The 19,828-nt window shown below is 37.3% G+C and overlaps 1 protein-coding gene across 3 annotated transcripts in view; it reads left to right on the forward strand.

The window, feature by feature from the left end:
* The first annotated feature begins 13,592 nt into the window (after positions 1-13,592).
* LRRN1 (leucine rich repeat neuronal 1) overlaps positions 13,593-19,828 on the forward strand; it is a 30,298-nt gene continuing 24,062 nt past the window's right edge. The window contains exon 1 of one of the 3 annotated variants that reach the window (XM_087954606.1): positions 13,593-14,048. The gene's annotated coding sequence lies outside the window, so the exon portion shown is untranslated. The remainder of the gene's footprint in view (positions 14,049-19,828) is intronic. The other 2 variants (XM_087954605.1, XM_087954604.1) reach the window with 2 other exon arrangements.

Genomic DNA, 19,828 nt, shown 5'->3' on the forward strand with positions numbered 1-19,828 from the left:
CCAACCTCCTGCTCAAGCTGGAGAGCCTATACCATTTCAGAAAGGTGGCTGTCTAGTCTTTTCTTAAAAACTTCCACTGATGAAGCCCCTACAACTTTTGAAGGCAAGCTGTTCCATTGATTAATTGTCCTCACTGTTAGGAAGTTTCTCCTTAATTCCAGATTGCTTCTCTCTTTGATTAGTTTCCATCTATTGTTTCTTGTCTGCCCTCTGGTGCTTTGGAAAATAAGTTGACCCCCTTTTCTTTGTAGCAGCCTCTCAAATACTGGAATACTGCTATCATGTCACCCCTAGTCCTTCTTTTCTCTAGACCGGCCATACCGAATTCCTGCAATTGTGTTTTTGTCTACAGGCCTTTACTCATATTAGTTGCTCTTTGCACATTTCCAAAGTCTCAACGTATTTTTGTAATCTGGTGACCAAAACTGGATTTGCTTATTTTAATTTGTAGGAAGTTAGCACCCACCCCTCTCCTAGAAAATTGAAATATTCTAGGAAATATTAAAAAGGCAGAATATTTCCCCTAAAAAGAGTAGGGGAACTCAGAAGCAGAAACTCACCTCAGAAGCAGAAGCTCATCCCCACCTTTGTTTAATGGGTGGGCCATTAAGGCCTGGGCCAGAATACTTTCCATAACAAAGATCTCCAGGTAAAGCTATAGCAATTGCTCAAAAGCCCTTTCAGTGCATCATCATCCAGCAAGGCTCAACCAAGCCTGGAACTCAGGACAGCCTACAGAGTTGCCCCTGCATGGCCCCATGGGAGTCTGATAACCAATCAAAATACAAGCTCCAATTCATATCCCAACAAAGGTTATAAAACCCAGGCACTCTCAGCACCTCAGCTTTTCTTGATCTCTTCCTTCACCTTGAAGCATGTGATCATCTTTCCTTTTTACTCTGGAGCTCCAGGCCATGTGGTCCTGTCCACCATTAAACCTTCCAAACAGCCTCCATGTTTCCAGTGTCTTTTTTCCCACTTGGAACTGAACCCAGAAGGATAATTCTTCCAACAAATTCAAATGAAAAAAATTCATTTTTACTTTATTTACTAAGAGCAAAAGCTCATCATGTTTATTTTACACACTCTGAGTATTAGTGTATAGACAATGAAGACCATGAATTCTTTGAGTCATGTTTGTTAACTTTTGGTAGAGCAAAAGTTTATTCTACAACCAGAAGGTTCATGACAGCACTCGGAGTCTGAAACTTGAGCAGTAAAGTGCTACACTGGAATCAGTAGCAACCATTCATTGTTCCTTAAGGAAAAAAATATATCTGGATTAAAAAAAAAAGGAATTTAAGCAAAAAAAATAAAGAAACCATTGTAGGATACCATAGTAGGTAGTTCTTCTGGAGTTAAGAAGGTATATATTAAATTATAAGCATGAATACTGTATATTTTTTGAAACATTACAAGGTCTAAAGCAGCTATTTTTCATATGTGTATAATTCTTTGTTGAGTATTAATGAATTATCCTGAGTGATGCTGGACACACACAGAGCTGACATTGACACTTAAATTATGTACTAAATATTATACAGGCAGATTAGTTAGCATTACAGAGCAATCCTAGTAACTGTTTTTTCTGATTTATCAGATTTCCAATTGGAAGTGTACACACACACACACACACACACACACACACACAAACACAAGAATGGGAAAGATTTTTGCAAAGCAATATTTTAATGTAAGGTTAAACAGGACATGTCTCTTATAATTTTACTATACTTGTTTTATGTATTCTAGTAAAATGCTAGTGTAGACAAGATAATGGATTAAATGCACAATAGTGTATAAATGTATTTTTTTAATCCAACATTTTATCAACATATCATCAACATATTCTATATAGTTATACTAGGGCTAGTCCTTGTTCAACATTGCAATTTAGATTGAATTATAATAAGCAAAACACACATTTCTTTCTTTTTAATAGTAGTATAGCTTGCAGAAAAACAATTTTAACCTTTCCATAGCCTTACTATCAAGTAAAGAAGCATTTAAAAAAAAATTCTCACCCCTTTCCCCCATACCTACACATGGAAAGAGAATAAATGGAGAATTGTGAAAGGTCTTCAAAAAGTTTCTTCATTTCTACACTCTACTAGCCTCATTGAAATCAGTCAGTATTTGCAAGTTCAAGTTCAAAACAAACCCAACTGCTACATAACAAAACCAATCTAAAATCTCTCTGGCTGAAGATGCTCAAGGACAATTTTATTAGACCTATGCTGATTCTTTTTTGTTCCCCCTTCCTCCCATCTCCACCTCTGCAAAGCCACTATATCTACCTAAAAATATAGATCATTAAAATTAGACAAATACAAAAGTCATGCAAAATAGGGCAGGATTGCAAATATGTTTGGGTTCATGAATATAATATATAGAAGCTGAGATACCCCCAATCATTTATTTCTAATTTAATTCTTACTCACCTTAGGAGTTGAAGTCAGAATTCAGAAAAGTTATGAACAGGCAAATGTCTGTATGAAATCAAGTTTGTCTCCACTAACTCCTCTCTCCCTTTTATGAATCCTTTAGTTAATTTGAAATGCAGTTATTTTAATTTCAAAACTATAATATGGGGGAACAGCTTATCTGTCCAAAAAGTCCAACCTGTTCCCTTTATCCTTCCTTCTGACCACAGAACAATGCAGCCACCCTTTTTTTGGTCAGAATACTTTCATTATCTAAACTATTTTTGAAAAAACAAAGCATTAAATGGACTTATGAAGGGAGCCCAGAGATCTACCTGGATCCAGGAGCCTACACAAAAATCTTGTTGGGAGGGGGAGGCTTGAAGGAATCTGTGGGTGCTTGTCTTCTGAAGAAGCCAACTGTAGTTCTCAGGGTATAAAGCAACTAATGTTGAAACAGCAGTGGAAGACCAGCTTCACAGCATCATAGATGAAGCACACCTTTTCTAATCTGATTCTCTCTGGAGAAAGATCACATTGATCACCTTGTTAAAAGACCTTTGTTAGGATGAGGATGGGCATTCTTCCTTATCCTTTTGGATCACTTGGCAACCTTTGATACCATTGACCATGGTGTCTTACTGCCTACAAGGGTTGGGGATTCTGCAGCACTCTGGACAATTTCAGTTGTTAAAGAGGGTCAGTTTGATGGACTCTGATAGGTATAGTACCACAAAGACCAATCCCCTCTCCCCGACTTTTTAAAACTACACAAATCCACTGGATATGAATATCTGTTGGTTTTATGTCACCATCAGAATGTAAATAAGATGCTGTGGGCATCCTGTCCTGGTGCCTGGAGATAAAGAGTGAGGGGATAGATAGCAGAGAACAGACTGAAACTGAACCAAAGAAAGACTGACTTGTTTTCCATACATCATGGCTCTCTGTTGACAAATTGTTATCTGTGAATAAGCAGGCAATGATGAAGCAGTTTCATGATTTGAGGATTCCTTCTTGTCAGCCCTTCTAAAGCTGACAAGCTCAGGAAACAAGATCCACTTCAATGTATAGAAAGATTTTGTATTGTTAATAACATAATCTTGAAAGCTTACCAAATTACATCTAATGTAATTAAATGTTTTTCTTTTTCATGTTTTTCCCACTTCCCAGAACTCAAGGATTTTTTCTGTTGAACAGCTTCTCTTAATTGTCTTGCTGTTCCCTCGATGTTCCCAAGGTAACTGGGGAATGTGGTAAGAGCGTCTTTGTACAACTGTGTGTCAATTGCAAACTTACACAGCCGCACAAACACAGATTACTGCTGTGTGTTTTATATGGGCCTACCCTTAAGTCTAAGAACTTGTAACTAAAGCAACTTGTAACTGCAGCATATTACACTGATTTTCAAAGTTCTGCACTTATTACCAATATATTTCTGAGTACTGTTTAAGGTGCTGATGTTGAACCATAAAATTTTCTCCCAACAACATTGATCTGTCCTATTAAACTTGTTGGAAACAGTTCCTAGTGATTCCACACTTCTGGGAGGTGAAGGCCACCCAAACCAACCTGATTTGCTTCTCTGTGATGGCACTAATGCTCTGAAACAGTGCTTCCCAGTAGAGATCAGACTTATTCCTTCCCTACTGGTTTTCAAAAACTAGTAAAAACTAAATTATTTTAAACTAAATTATTTTTGATTTCTTGTCCTATTTTTATTGCTTTAATTATTTTTTTCCTTTTATTTTTACTCCTATTTATCTGGATATGATAGATAGATAATCTGTCATTGTTATATTCCTCATGCAGTATAAATTAAATGATAGGCAGAGAGACAGATTGATTGCTTGACTCAAGTATGCCATCATAAAGAATAACAAGAACTTGAAACAAATCTTATTATTCCTATTTTCACTCCTTGAGCCTCAACAATGCATGTTGTAATAGTCGTCACTCTGGTACTACTACATAACCTACAAAAAGAAAAGAAAAGAAATTAACCATTGTAACACTTATTAACCAATGTTAATACACAATAAGTTATACGGAAGACATTTGTGATTTGTACATTTAGCTTTGCATCATAAACCTATTGAAGCAAGAACTGTATTCCCATAAGATCTCCATTAATTATCTATGTCCATGCAAAAAACATGCTACAGAAGTAGTTAGTTTTTCTACATATTGCCAACTAATATACAGGATTCTATAGAACATATGGTGCCAATATGTTATCAGTGTATGGTTTACTCTAGAGACTCAGAGTAGAAGCATTTATGAAAGTAATGCTATGGTTGAATCAATTTCTTGTTTGCTTTTATAGAGACAAACCCCACTTATGCATTTCATGCAAGATAAAGGTTCTATGAATATATGGTTTGTAGCCAACAACCAGTATAGGTAACCTTCTCTAGACTATGTGACAAGTCAGAAGAGCCTGTTTCTGTTCCACCAAAATGGAGAATATTTTAATGCAATTGGTCTGGTTTTCTCTTGATGTGTTTTGTCAGTTAATAATTTAATTTCTGCAACCTATTTGTGTAATTCACAGTTTACACTTTACCATGATGACCTTTAATTCATGGTAGTTACATAAACCATGATTTAGTATTATGTGGATGTACATCTCTTTGGTCTTGTATTTTATTATTCTAGCTTTTGTATAATGTAAAATGTCCAGAGTCATTTGGAGTGGAGCATTCTTTAAATCCTTGTGAAATAAACTTAAGAAGTATGTACAGCTACCCAACAATTCAGCTACATGAACCAATGGTCTGACACAATTTATGACAGCTTTCTTATATTCCTCCCAAACCTGTTTTTTATGTAAGTTTTATGTGAACCATCTCAGATTAAGCCACACTGCACAGTAAATGTAAAAGTCAAAGTAATTTAAGAGATATATTTTCTTCCTTGAATGCACAGATGAGTACTTAGTTCTTTTAAAAACAAATATATAAACCACATTTTCTTCCAACATTATACATAACAGCTGTTTCCTTTCAACAAACACACACATGCATATGTGTACATGTCCATTATTTTAAATAGGCGTACTTCTCCAGATGCTTAATTGTAGATTCAAACTTAACACAAAAATATATTTCAATGCTTATGATAAATCTATGAGGGAGAAGCAATTTGCTCGTACTACATGTCTTTTCCTTTCTGGGCAACACTTAAAAGTCCTATTTTTAAGTTCAAAAAAAATTGCTTAGGGATCTTACACATTTAATAATTTTTGACAGTAATGTAAAATTTATTCCAATGAAAAGATTTGATAACTTCTGAAAAGATAAAGCCTGGGATGAAAATCTATTCAGAACGAAGGTTTTGCAGCAGGTAGTTTCACAAGTGATATCCATTTATACCAATTACATTTGATAGATAACAACAAAATAATGCCAAGATTGGCTGATGAGATTTCCAGACATATACAGAAAAGCAACATTTTGAAAACCAGTGATGGTCATGTTGAATTTAATCCCATCAAAAATTTCAGGTCATTTTTAAGTAAAATATTTTTCTGGCCTCTAAAATAAATGAAAAGTAGGGTTTGCAATATTAACTAAGTTCCAAGAAGCATTAAATCATAATCTTGTTGATATGAATATATTTTTCCTGAATTGGATTAAATGAAGGAATATCCCTTAATATCACCAGTGAACTATTTTTTTTTCCTTCTCTAATTGGTTCCTTTAAAAAAGTGGGTCTTTAAAAATCGATTCCTTCTTAATTGTTTTTTCAAAACGCTTCTTTTGGGGATTTCTTTCTCTTTCTAATAGCAAAAGAACAATGGTTTCTAACAGCTTTGTATTTTTCCCTATTTCTGAAAAATAAAACAAACTCCTTCAAAGACCTCAGAGATTTATATTCAGTGGCAAGTACATGCTTTGACTTTAATCCAGCATTTAGCAAGGCTCTACAAAAAAAATCCATATGTCTAAATTTTAGTTACATCAATAACAACAACAAACATCTATACCAACTCTGTATGAACTTTGTGAAGTGGAAGAACAAGTGAAGGATTGTATGATAAAATAGACTAAGAACTTTGAACACAATATAGTGATGGAACAATGGGAAAATATATGGCGAAAAGATTGAAATTTACATTACATTATAAGATAAAAAGAAGTTTAATAAATGATATATTTATAAAATAGTTTCTCATGCCTGGTGGATTTGTAAAAAAGCCAGAAATTTCTAGGTTCAAATACATAGGATAATGCAAAGAATTGTAAAGATCAACATTCTCACAGCAGTTATCATATACAAAAACAGTATTTTTTCTAATTGTAGAATTAAAAAAGAGTTATGGAACCCTATTTTTGTATATGATAACTGCTGTGAGATTATTATATGCACAAAATGGAAATATTGTATAATACCTAGAACAGGTGTGCCAAACTTCTGGTCTCCAGGCCAGATGCGTCACATGCTGGCCATGCCCACCCCCATTTTACAAAGGGGGGAGTTGCAATACGTCATGTGATGTTGCAATATGTGATGCCATGAGTTTGACACCCTTGACCTAGAACAAAAGAACAGCTGGTGAAGATGACAAAATTAGTAGATGCAAACTGACTTGTTTGATTAGAGAAAGATCAATAACTACATTCATTGACTAGAAACTCCTTATGACCATTTGCCTGAAAACAGAGAAAAATGAATTTGTGATTAATGGGTTTAAAAATTAGAAAGTGTGGCTTATGGAAAGAAGGAAATTTCCTGTCTATGGAGATTATCAATCATCCTGGTTTATGGTTATCCCAAAAGTGCTTTTACAAAAGGCAACAAAACAAAATGATTTTAAGGAAAAAACCAAGAAAGTCCAGTTGCCTTTTGAAAAAGCACCTTTGGGAAAATGAAATTCCATGTAAGCTTGGAAAGGGACAGTTAAAATATAAATGCATTGATAACTACTGTCAAAAAATTTGAAAGCTGCTTCATTATAATCTTTACTTTTTTTCTTTGTTCTTTTCAGTTTCTATTTTTTTTCTATTTTATTTCTTACTTATTCACTATTCTTATTTTGTTTCTTTTCTAATACTTCTGTTGTTTTTATTTCCATAAAAACATCTTCAATAAAACTTATATTATAAAAGAAACCCAGTAGTATGAGAGCTTTGTTTGGAGTATATGGTTTCACTTCAAAAATAGGTTCCTGATAGCTTTCTCAACCAGACTCCCCTATAATTTAATTCCAAATTATTGTCTCTATTGCATTTTAGTAAAACAATACTTTTTTTTTGACCCTGAGGATTTAAGGGTTTTGCAAAAAGAAAAAGTGAAAAATAATTTTAAAACATCTCTACTGAACTCAAAATTATGCATATGTAAATATTGATCCAATGAAACGAACATGATGACACCATGTCTAGAATAAGCAATTGTTGGATGGAGTGATGCCAGAAGGATTTCTCAAGCTATTTGTGGCTTCAGCTGCTATTTGACACTTGACAACTGTTCCATTTGGCTTTTTCTTAGCAAGCCATTAAAATAAATCCCATTCTGCAAAATGGAAAAATCTGGCACAGACATCTTAATTATTTATAATGTATATATAACAAAATCTATAATGGTAGTATATTATTTAGTGCATTCCCTAAATTGTTCTTGAGTCAAGGCTTTTCATATATTATGTGCTTGGCTTGAAAAACAAGTGGCTTTTTCTATACAGTGAAATGATTCCTTATTCTCCCAAGAATTCATCCTTAGTCAGGAGGCTACCCAGGCATTTATCAGTGCAAAAATCTGAAATGTTACATATGTGAGGCTAATGTGTTTCCCTTCATCCATCCATCCACTTTTTTGCACCCCGAGCAGAGATCTCAAACTCAAATCATCACAAGTGCCAAAAGACGATTATGTCAAAACTGATCCATACTTTACCTACATATTTTTTCCTGATCACAGCTTGGGAGCGGGATGGATGGAAGGCAAGGGTGAGAGAATGGTACTCAAGCATCCGTCGGCACCGTGGGGCATTTCTGGCATCTTAAGGACACACTGAGCAGATGTCCTGGCACAGATGTCCCATAACAAAATGAACAGGAGTGATTGGTGGACGTTTTGGACTGTGGGTGGCCTGTAAGGAAAAGGGGAAATTAATTATGCTTGATTTTGCATGGGAAACCCAGAGCTGGGTTCACGTCTTCTGTGCCAATGTGGTTTCTTCAGCAAAGTTTTATACTCTTGGTAAAATATTGTTCCAGGAGTTCCTTTTGAGGTTTCACCAACTGGACAATTGACAGATTAATTCATTAGCCAAGAGCCCAGTACTGAAGTTTTTGCATGCATCAGTATAAAATTCTCTACTGAATCAAAAAATAAAATACATAAATGTATGAAATACATTAATACAATTGAGCGAGTGCAGTAATATTTCACAAGAAAAGTCCAGTAATATTTCACACTCCTCTGCTCGCAACAGAATACCTTAACACCAGGCTTGAGATTTTGGGCTTGGACAACCTTGAACTACGCCACCTACGTTTGGTCTTAAGCATAGCACACAAAATTATCTGCTATAATGTCCTACCAGTCAATGACTACTTCAGCTTCAACCACAACAATACAAGAGCACACAACAGATACAAACTCAATATAAACTGCTTCAAACTCAATTGCAGAAAGTACGATTTGAGCAAGAGTGGTCAATGCCTGGAATGCACTACCTGACTCTGTTGTTACATCCATCCAACCCCCACTCCTTTAACCTCAAACTATCCACTATTGACCTCACCCCATTTCTAAGAGGTCTGTAGGGGGCATGCATAAGTGCACAATTGTGCCTACCGTCCCTATCCTACTGTCCCCATTTATTCATACCTATTTCCTGTATTCTTACTCATGTTTATATTTATACCTGTTATCTTGTAAGCGATTGACAAATAAAATAAGTAAATAAATAAATAACAAAAATATTTATGTAAAACATAGCTATTTACAAAACAGAGCAGCTCAGCCTACAAAGCTGCTAGTATCCTTCATTAGCTAGAACTTCAACATTTGGTTTGATTTGCTGTCTTTGCTCTCCTGGCCTGGTACCATCTAGCAGGAAGATCATCTTTGCTTCTTGTGGCTCCCAACCATTGCTTAGTGGAGAAACCCTTCCAGAAAGTAGCCATGGCAATCCTCTCCTCCTCGTCCTCTAATTGAGTTGTCAATTGAAATATTATCTTCTCTATTATCAAATGAAATATTTATTAGGGCCCTTCGATCAGAAAATAGAACAATAAAATACTTAAGAGTTGAAATTTAAAAAATATAACATTACACAAAGTACATTAGTATAGTAATGTATGGGAGTTTCAGTGTCTCTAGAAATACTTTTACCCAATGTTGTTTTTGAATTGGAAAGAAGGAGCTAAGGCTCAGCCATCCTTTATTGTTCTAAAAAGCCTGTTTCCATCCAACAGTTCTCCCTCTGATTGTAATACTTGACCAGAAATTTTGCTAGCTACTTTTAATTAAGAATTAACTGATCATTTCAAAAATTCTTTTGATTTGGTTCTTGTATAGGTAGGAGATTCAAATAGAACCTGGAATTGATTTTGATTGTTTTACCTAATAGGAGAGGTCTCACTCCCATGCAAAATTTTCTGGCACACATTTGTTAATCTGGTTTTAATGGAAATTAAATGAATCTCTTGAAAAGAACAGTAATAAACTTGATATGTACAAGCCATAACTCTTAACGAATTGTTTTCTGGCTTGCTAATCACATGTCATGTATATATTATAGTATTGTCCATCTCTTCACTTTTGGGGGGGAGGGTGTCATTAAATATTTGGTACTTTGCTTTGCAAACAAATAAATACTGTTTTCTATTTTTTTTTTAAATTAAAAGACTCTTTAAAAATTAAATTTAGGATGGAGAGTACGGCATCTACTAAGGAACATATTAACGGATAAACTGTCACTTCTGGGAAGCCTGGATTAAATCTGATTCTCTCTATACGTGCCCTGCTGTCCTTTAGAAACAAGGTATAACCCAGTTCTTTTTAGGTAATAAATTGGATTTCCTGGAGAGCTAACTCCTGCTGACACTAATTGAGGATACCATTGTTTTTAGTAAGGTTAACTATGCAACTTCACTTGGAGACCTCTGAGTTCCTGCTCTTTCCTGTATATGTCAGAAGACCTTAAATAGATTCATGTTAGAGGGCTGGTACTGGTAGGAATAGGAACCAGTTTCCTGTATTCAACAAGGTCTTTTCTCACTACACTACACAGAATTGCAAACGAAGGAGCAAACGGAGTAGCAAATTAAAAAATATCTGAAGGTTGTTTGGGATATTTTGCCCTAAAGTTCAGTTCTGTGACACTTGACAGGAAAACTATCACACTGTATGATGCAATTCTTCATGATAAGGGACAAAGGTTACTTTATACGTTTCTTGCACTCTTATAAATTTGTTAGGGCTGTGATGGCAAACCTATGGCACGCGTGTTGGAAGTGGCACTCAGAGCCATCTCTCTGGGCACGCCAGCCATTGCCCGTTGCTGTTCTGGGTTCCAGCCCACGCATGCATGCCACCCAGTCAGTCCTTACATGTGGGGGAGTGCCAGAAACCAGAAGAGCTCCCCAGCGCACAAGCGCGTGCCAGCTAGCTGGTCTTCGCCCATGCAGGAGTGCATGAATGGGAAACCGGAAGAGCTGATCTTCGTGCACTTGCACATGCAAGTTAGAAACCAAAAGACCAGCTTCCTGTTTCCAGCACTCCCGCTCAACACAATGGGGAGCTGCTCTTCTGGTTTCCGGCATGCGCACGTGCGCTCCCATTTTGGCAAAGATTTGCCACCACTGTGCTAGGAGTTTCAGAGCAGCTCCATAGATGTTCTGTTAAGCTCTGCACACATATTCCTGAAAAATTATGATTGTTTGGCATATGTATCTTTTATATTTTAGCTTTGCATCTCATTTCTTGGTAAAACAAAACAAGGGAGTATTTCACTTTTGTAACTGTATCTGTATTGAAGGGAGTTGGAAGTTAACATTTCCTTTTTCATGCTACTTTGGAGACTTTGTTATCACTTTCTAAACTTTCCTGGTTGCCCCCTTTCCCCACTTTTTCCTTTTTGTTGTAATTTTGAATTTTTTTTGTTCTTGTCAAAAATTAAACATTTTTTTAATAAACCAAACAAGTAGGACCATATTCGCGAGGATGCATAGTATTTCCCCAATTATATGAAAAAGCCCCTCATTAAGGAACTATACTTAGTCATTCTGTTTGCCTTCAGGTAAAGATCGTTTTGCTTCATTCTGCTTTAATCTCAAATAGGATTAATAGTTCTTTATTTGATGTAAGTTAATTTCTGTTCTACTGTATGCTGTTTCACAGCCCCTAGATGAACTAGGCTTTAACTGTTTGATTTTAATCACTGTAAATTTCACAGTATATTTATTGTATATTTATAATTTTTATTAAATAAAACAGGGAAATAAAAAGCATGTATAGGAGAGATCCAGAAGAAATCGACTACTTAAATATTAATGTGCTAATGAAAAAAAATGTGCTAGATGAATTCATGCTTGATCAGCAAGATGTACCAGTATGTAATGGGGTGCTGAGATTTAAAAAAAAGGGCATTTTTTTAAAAGAAGTGTGGTAAGAGTGCAGCAACTCATAATTAAAAGAAAAAGGAGGGAGGATGTCCTTCAGTCATCAGAGGCCTTAAAAGTTAAGACAGCTTCATGAATATATTTATTCGTATCCCATCTTTATTATTTTTACAAGTAACTCAAGGCAGAGAACATATCCAACAGACCTTCCTCCTCCTATTTTCCCCAAAACCCTGTAAGGCAACTTGAGCTGAGAAAGAGCGACTGGCTCAGTCACCCAGCTGGCTTTCATAACTACTGCAGGACTAGAACACATGGTCTCCTGCTTTGTAGCCTGGTGCATTTTTAATCATTAGACCAAACTGCTCTGGAAAACAGATCTTTCAATAAGAGCATGGTATTGCCCCAATATTTTATTTATTAAATTTATATGCCACCCATCTCACTATCAAAACCAATTCTGGACATTGCACATTGTAAATAGACTATTGTTTTAGTAAGCAGTCTTGATGCACCAACAGAAGCTACAACGGAGAATACTTGCCAATGTCTAGTACTGCTAAAATCAGGTCCATGTGGGAAACAGATGTTCCTTGCCTCTACCACCATGAAGAAACCTAAAGATCAAGGTGTGTTCACAGAATACTCGTCTTGCCTTCAGCACTAGAGATCAGTATAAAACCGCCTGGATCTAAATCTAAATCCATCCAAATATAAAGTTCTTTCTTCAGCCTCTTGACCCCCAGAGATAAAACTTTTGGGTGAGTAGCCCTCTTTAAGTGTGGAATTCTTACCTTTTGGTTATCTTTTAAGTAATGGAACATCTTTTAAAAAAGGTTTACCAAGCATTATTGGTGGGTTTTTTTTGTACCCTGTACAATATGTACCCTCTCTCTCATTGTACAGTAGTACCGCATAGTTCCTTGTCCTGAAAGCAGAGTTCTCAAACAAGCCACACAAAAAAGACAGCGCCGAATCAAACGCTTTCTCTCATTAAAATATCAGCCTTTCCCGCTTATCTTGATCCCTATGATAAATAAAAGCATTTTAAAGCCATCCACCCCCCCAGCCTTCTGGGACCAGGCGCAAGTCGCGCGGTTTGAAAATAACCCCAACCCCTATCCTACACCTAGAGCACGTGAGTATATATACACACACGCGCTCAGGTTAACGTTATAAGCGCGTTCTCCCTCAGCCAGCTTTGTTCGCCTTTGTCACCTCCCTCGCACATTTGTTTGCCTCCAGCACAAAACGAGAGGAGCGGTACCCGGCCGCCTCGTTCAAGCCCCAGGGCCAGAGACCGGGAAGGGGGGAGTAAGGGAACGGGGGAGGGGAGCAAGACGGCTCTTTTCTTTTCTTTCTTTCTTTCCTTCCCTCAGCCCCTCTTCCCACAGCTCCGACAGGCCAAGAGCGGCACCCGGCCCTATTAAGCCAGGCGGCCTCTTCCTCCTTTGTTTCCAGCCCGTACAGATGGTGTCGGCCTTCAGGGTCTCTGGTGTATTGAGGCGGGCGGGGTGGGGGTGGGGGGCGAAGAGCCGGAGGAAGGGCAGCCAATGGGCGGGCGGCTCGTCAGCTGACTCGCTTTGCTTACACCAGCTGCACGCCGGCTGCAGGCTGGGCAAAGGGAGCTTTGGAAAGGAGGCGGCAGGAGGCAAAGCGGAGCGGATAAGCAGCGGGAAGGAAGAAAAGAAAGAAAAGAAAAGAAGAAAAGAAAAGAAGGCGATTAGGGGGAGTAACCAGCCGCGGCTTTTCCGAGTGGGAATTACAGCGCGTGGAGAAGGAGGAGAAGGGCAACGCCTGGCCGGCGTTCCCGCTTTTCTTGCTTTTCGTCAGGTCGAAGCATTTCAAACTTGAACGGATGGAGCCGCAGTATTAGGCATCTTTTACTCCATCTCTTGCTCCAAGGGTGGTGGCACCTGTACAACCCCCTCCCTTTTTTTCCCTCCCCCCTCCCGGGCAGGGCCGGGGAGTATCGCTCTGGGGGCTCTGCATGGGGAGACCCAAAGAGCGGTTTCCTCTTCGTCTGCCGCTCCTGCCCTTCCCCCTTTAGGTAAGTGCAGGCTTCTATCTGATGGCCGGGCAAGAGGGGAGGCGGCGGGCTGGCCGGCAAGGTGTGCGTCTGTGTGTGTGTGTGTAGGGGGGGTGTTAATGGAGAAGTCCGAAGTGCGATGGAGTGAGTGCAAGAAAAGGGAGGGGGCGTCGCGCTTGGCTATGCCAGAAGGAGGTGGGCGAGCGAGCGAGCGAGAAACTGGGGGTGTGGGGGGAGGAAAAGAGCTCGGCGCCCTTAAAGCACGGAAGGTGATGGATTTTCTCCGGGAAGGAGCCGTGCGCTTGTCCCCCGAGGGATGCGAGCGAGATGTGTGTCACCTAGCAGCAGTTGCTGCTTGTTCTTTGGAAAGGTTTTGTCGGGGAACTCGGTGCTTGGAAGACTTTCAGGAACGAGGCGAAGGTCCCAAAAGCTCCCGAGGCGGACGGTGGAGAGAAGAAAGGACTTAGATTAGAAGAACAGGGAAGGGCCGGCAGAAACGATTGGTCGCTCTTACGAAGAAGCAATAAAGGACCCCATCGTTCACTTACTTCGCCGAAGGGGAAAAAGATGAGAGGTGTGCTTGCGGATTTCAAAGAGTTACTGTCTTCTATCCAGCTGGTGGAGAGTCTAAAGGGAGCTGTTCCTGCCAGCTATAATTTCGTCCGGGCAGACAAAGTGTGGAAAGTTTGCCAGCTAGTGTCCTTTGTGGTGGGAGAGAAGCAATGGTGGCTCCTTGCTTTCTCTCTCTCTCTCTCTCTCCCCCCCCACCTAAAAAATTCTGGAAAGTCGGATTCCTGGTCTGAAGGTTTGAGTCGAAAGACTGATTCCTTCTCCTTTGTGGAAAACAAAAAACATGTGATCTGCCTATTGTCCTGTTTGCACATTGAGCCATTTTATCAATATCAAGAAAGTTGTCCAAAAATTATGAAACTTGCCTTGGGCTATTATTATATGAGCTGTCTAGGAGGGATATTTCTTAAGCTCTCTTGGCCACAAAGATTAAAAAGAAGAAATTGCAGGGAGAGAATTTGTGCAGCAAGATGCTTTCTAGAAGGTCATGTGGCGTGGACATGACTTTAGTGCTTCTCTAAAATGCATTTTGCTTCTGTGTTTTGCAGTTTCCTCCCTAATTTGCCCCTTCTAATTTTTAATGAATTTGCATTAAAATGCCTAATAAGGTCTACCCAACAGCAGAAGCAGGAGGCTGAACTTTTTGATTCCAATTTAGTTTGGGCAGAGACTGGTGTTGCCTGTCCAAGGACCAGCATGTGTGTCTCCATAAATATCTGATTTGCATGCAAATGTGAGTGGACCCTGGCAGATGTCTTGCTCATCCATTCACATGGAGGTATTTAAACAGACAAGGAGGCTTCAGTTTAACAATAGACCTTAAGAAAATGGCATAAAGGCTCAGTGTGAGGAATCTCCCCCCTCCCACCTTTCTGTTTAGAAATTTATGGATTTCTCTCTGGGATAGCTGACCATTATGCAATTAAGCATACTGTAGTTTGGGGGAAATTGTAATTTACTGATTCCAGGTTGCTTTTAAAGTGCAAAGAGACCACTTTCATCTTTCCAAATTTGTTGAAATGATTAAGAATGCTTAGGAGGAGGTGAAGATAACATCTGCCTATGAACTTGCATGCTTAAACTGTTATGCAGAAACAAGAACCTGGAAATCAGATACTTAGAGGTTTCTCTAAGTGAGGGCTTTAGGCCTTTTACAAGGTCACTTTGGAAGGCAAAGTTGAGGAAGAGGCCTCCATATTGAAAAAGAATCCAGTTCTAAAGAAAGCCTTTTTCCTTTTAGTTGAATAAAATTAGAAGACAAGAACTTAGTAATATGTGGTTAAGTATAAATTTTATTTTGTGCTGAAAAAGGACCTTCATTAAACCTTCATTTTCCAGTTCTTTCTTTTGTTTTTGCCCAATATTATATTATCAACGTACAACCAGTTCTTTCCTTGTAAATGAAGTGAGCAGAATATATATTTATTTACAAAACTATTTCTAGCCAATATTATGCTCTGCAAAATTTTATGCTGTCTGTATGCATTATTTTCAGAATGTATGTAACACTTTCTCAAAGTACATTTTACAGAAGTATTTGTGTTATTTTTTAATACTGTGAGACACTTTTACCTTTGTCCTGAATAGCTTTTCTGTTTTATTCTAGTGTTTTTTATACGTTCCCTCTTTCATTTATGTTCAAGACCCCAAATAAAAGATGCAGCAAGCTTTCTTATCTCCAAACCAGATAAGACAATATCCTAAAAGGTCGTTTTTTAATGATGACCTTTTTAAAAAATGTTTTATTTAGGGAGAGTTTATTTAAAACTAAGTGAGAGTTTAAGGTTTTCCTTCAGGACTCCTAGACATTTGTTTGTGTATGGCCTGTGTATTTCACCTTTTGCTATTGTGCAGCCCTATTAGATAAAACCATGCAGTCTGGGCTGCAATGTGGATGTATATGCCTCTTTGCACACAAGGCATCACTTGCTGCCTCTTTTGTTGAGCTGCATAGCTAAAATAAAAGACCCCATTTACCAAGAAAGCAGTTTAGTCCAAGGCCTCACTGAAGAAGTCTACACAAAGAACTGGGGAAGAGGGAGCGTTGTCTTAGTCATGACATTGTTGTGTGGAAAAGCATAACAGATGTTGTCTGCTATTTTACATGTTTGAGTGATGCAGAAATCCTGTTCCCTAGGAGTGGATCTCAGTTGAAGTCAATAAGCATTTCTCCTGAGTATACTTTTATTGATTGACCTTATGTCCCACTTTGTTACTGAGCATTCAAGGTGACTAATAGGATGCAAAGAGTTTAAAAACCCTATAAAATTAATAAATGGGTCACTAAAGTCAGTTAGAAATCAAAAGTTTACCAAAAAAGACAAGACACACAGATGGTCTCTGTCCTCAGCAATCTCCTTTTTTTGTGACAGAATTAGTCAACCATTAATTCTCCAAGTCCAGATTTGCCCTCCAGCTTTCCTCTTACATTCCTTTTAGATCAACATTTCCCAGCTAGATGGCCTTCAGGTATTCTAGAGATCCTGCAACCTGAAATAATATGACCAGCATTCAGGCATGGCAGGAATTCTAGTTCAAAAAACAGGGGGACCAACAAATTGGGAAAATCTTTCTAGAAATAAATATTTGAATCTGTGGCATCTTATTTGAAGGTCAAATTTCCTCTCCTAATTAGGCCATAATCATGGATTTGGTGACCTAGTACCTTTATTTTACTCTTTTTATAATAAGTATATTATACAATAGATGTCCAGAAATCTTCCCTTTTGTTGCTGTAATGGTTCATGACACATTTTTGCTAGTGTACTTGTTCATTGCTGTGTTGGTAGTTAATGTTTCTTACCAGAAACAGTGAAGTTTATACAGGAATAGAGTTTCAGTAACAGAATGCTTTAACTCCTGACTATTAACAGATAAACGATAATCAGAGTTGGAAGGGACCTTGTAGGTCATCTAGTCCAACCCCCCCCCCGCACAAGTGGGAGACCCTACATCATTTCTGACAAATGGCACTCCAATCTCTTCTTGAAAGTCTCAAGTGATGATGCTCCCACAACTTCCGAGGGCAAGCTGCTCCATTGGTTGATTGTTGTCACTTGAGATGAAGCAAGTTCTTCATGTAGATGGAATGATAAATTCCATGTAATGTAATAGTGAAAGTATGTGCTTTATTATTGGCTTCATAAAGGGGCACTACAATTTAATATTAGTACAGAAGCCATAAATTGCTTCTCTTCTAATCGGAGTTTCTTAAAGTTGAAAGAAGTGGTCAAAGTAGTCATCTCTAAGTTTCATATAATCATAAAAATTCCTGTTTTGGAAATAACTTAAATAAGATAATTGATTTATTTGACCAGGTCCCTGTAATGCATCATAAGGAAATCAATATCACTTTGGCTAAATGTAATGTATACTATCCAATCCAATTGAAAATTTGGGTTTGTTTTCTATACTTGACTTAAGCATAGCTGAAATGAGGGGAAAAATCTACATTACTATTCTGGACAGTATTAACAATAGGAAATCCCGTTTCCCTTTTAATTACTGGAATCCTAGAAATTACTAGAAAAAGTATGTAGTTTGAGTCTGTGGAGGATTTCTAACAATATGGCTTTTATTGTTAAGCATCTATCTGTCTATCCTATTTCTAAATTGCCCAACTTCCTCAGAGTTTGCTTAAACTTCATTAGGTCCATTTAATTTATAACAAAGGAAGAGAAAATGTGAGCTGGGTGCAAACTTTCATGCAAACGTTCATTCATATTCAATTAGAAAATAGATACCACATAAACAGAAGTAAAGACCATAGATATTTTGAATAAATATTGCTTCCACATAATTTATATGTATGTATGTATATGTATATGTATATGTATATGTATGTATACATATACATATATATATATATATATATACGTATATATATATACCTCAGAAAACATATATATATATATATATATATATATATATATATATATATGTATATATATATATATATACACACACACACACACACACACACACACACACACACACACACCCCTTTAGTTAAGAAAAAAACAAGTTGTAAATTTGAGACTGGGGTTATACCAGTTTATTAATTTATTTCTTGGAATTATATCTCACCTTTCCTTCAAGACTTTGGGGTGAAATATCTCCCTGTTTATTTTTCCCCCAACAACAACTTTGTGAGGTAGATTGAACTAAGAAATAGATTGGTTTGAAATTATCCAGTAAGCTTTATAATTAAGGGTTGATTTGAACCTGTGTTTTCCAGTCCAACATTTTTATCACTATTCTACACTGGTGCATTCATAGATATCATTCTCTCTGGCAAGCATGTGATCCCCACAGCTGTCCTTTCATTTGTGTATAAAACAGAAACATTGGTGTCATTTGTAGGTTACCATAGTTACATGAACAATATATGTGCGATGCTTCATCCATCCAAGCTAAAAAGGTTTTTCAATTCTATGAGTGAAAAATTATACAAAGCAAGGGGGAAAATTAGATGAAAGGTAGCTGTAAACCACATACCTCAACTTTCTTCCCCTTTTAGTTATTTTTTATAATAATCTCATTTTGCTTTTTTCAGTTAAGTAAAAGTTAATAGCAACCAACCATCTAATTAAACACTTTATTCAAAAGGCTGTTATATGTTCCAGGAACTTGCCATTGTTTGATAGATTAATGTCCCTGACCATTTAATTCAATGTTTCATCAGCTGATTAACAAATTTTCTTGATTTTAATTTGTAACTTTACTATGTGGATATAAGTAGATGGCCAATATAAAAATAGAACTATCTTATACAGGTGGTCCTTGACTTACAACAGTTCATTTACTGATTGTTCAAAATTACAACAGCATTGAAAAATGTGACTTATGACAGTTTTTCATACTTACAACCCTTACAGCATCCTCATGGTCATCATGACCAAAATTCAGATGCTTGGCCACTGCTTCATATTTATGACGGTTGCAGTGTCCCGGGGTCATGTGACCCCACTTTTGCAACCTTTGACAAACTCAATGGGGAAGTGAGATTCACTTAATAACCATGTTACTAACTTAACAAATGCAATGATTCACTTAACAACTATGGCAAGAAAAGTTGTAAAATAGGGCAAAACTCATTTAACAACATACATTTTCACATATCAACATAAATTTTAGGCTCAGTTGTGGTTGTAACTAATGGCATTGTGACAAAAATGGAATCAAGCATATAAACTTTTCTATTTTAAAAAACCTATGTAAATGATAATGGT

This window comes from Notechis scutatus, chromosome 2 (assembly GCF_049901735.1).
Source record: "Notechis scutatus isolate UNSWTSFEM ecotype Mainland chromosome 2, rNotScu1.2, whole genome shotgun sequence".
Classification (NCBI taxonomy): Eukaryota; Metazoa; Chordata; class Lepidosauria; order Squamata; family Elapidae; genus Notechis; species Notechis scutatus.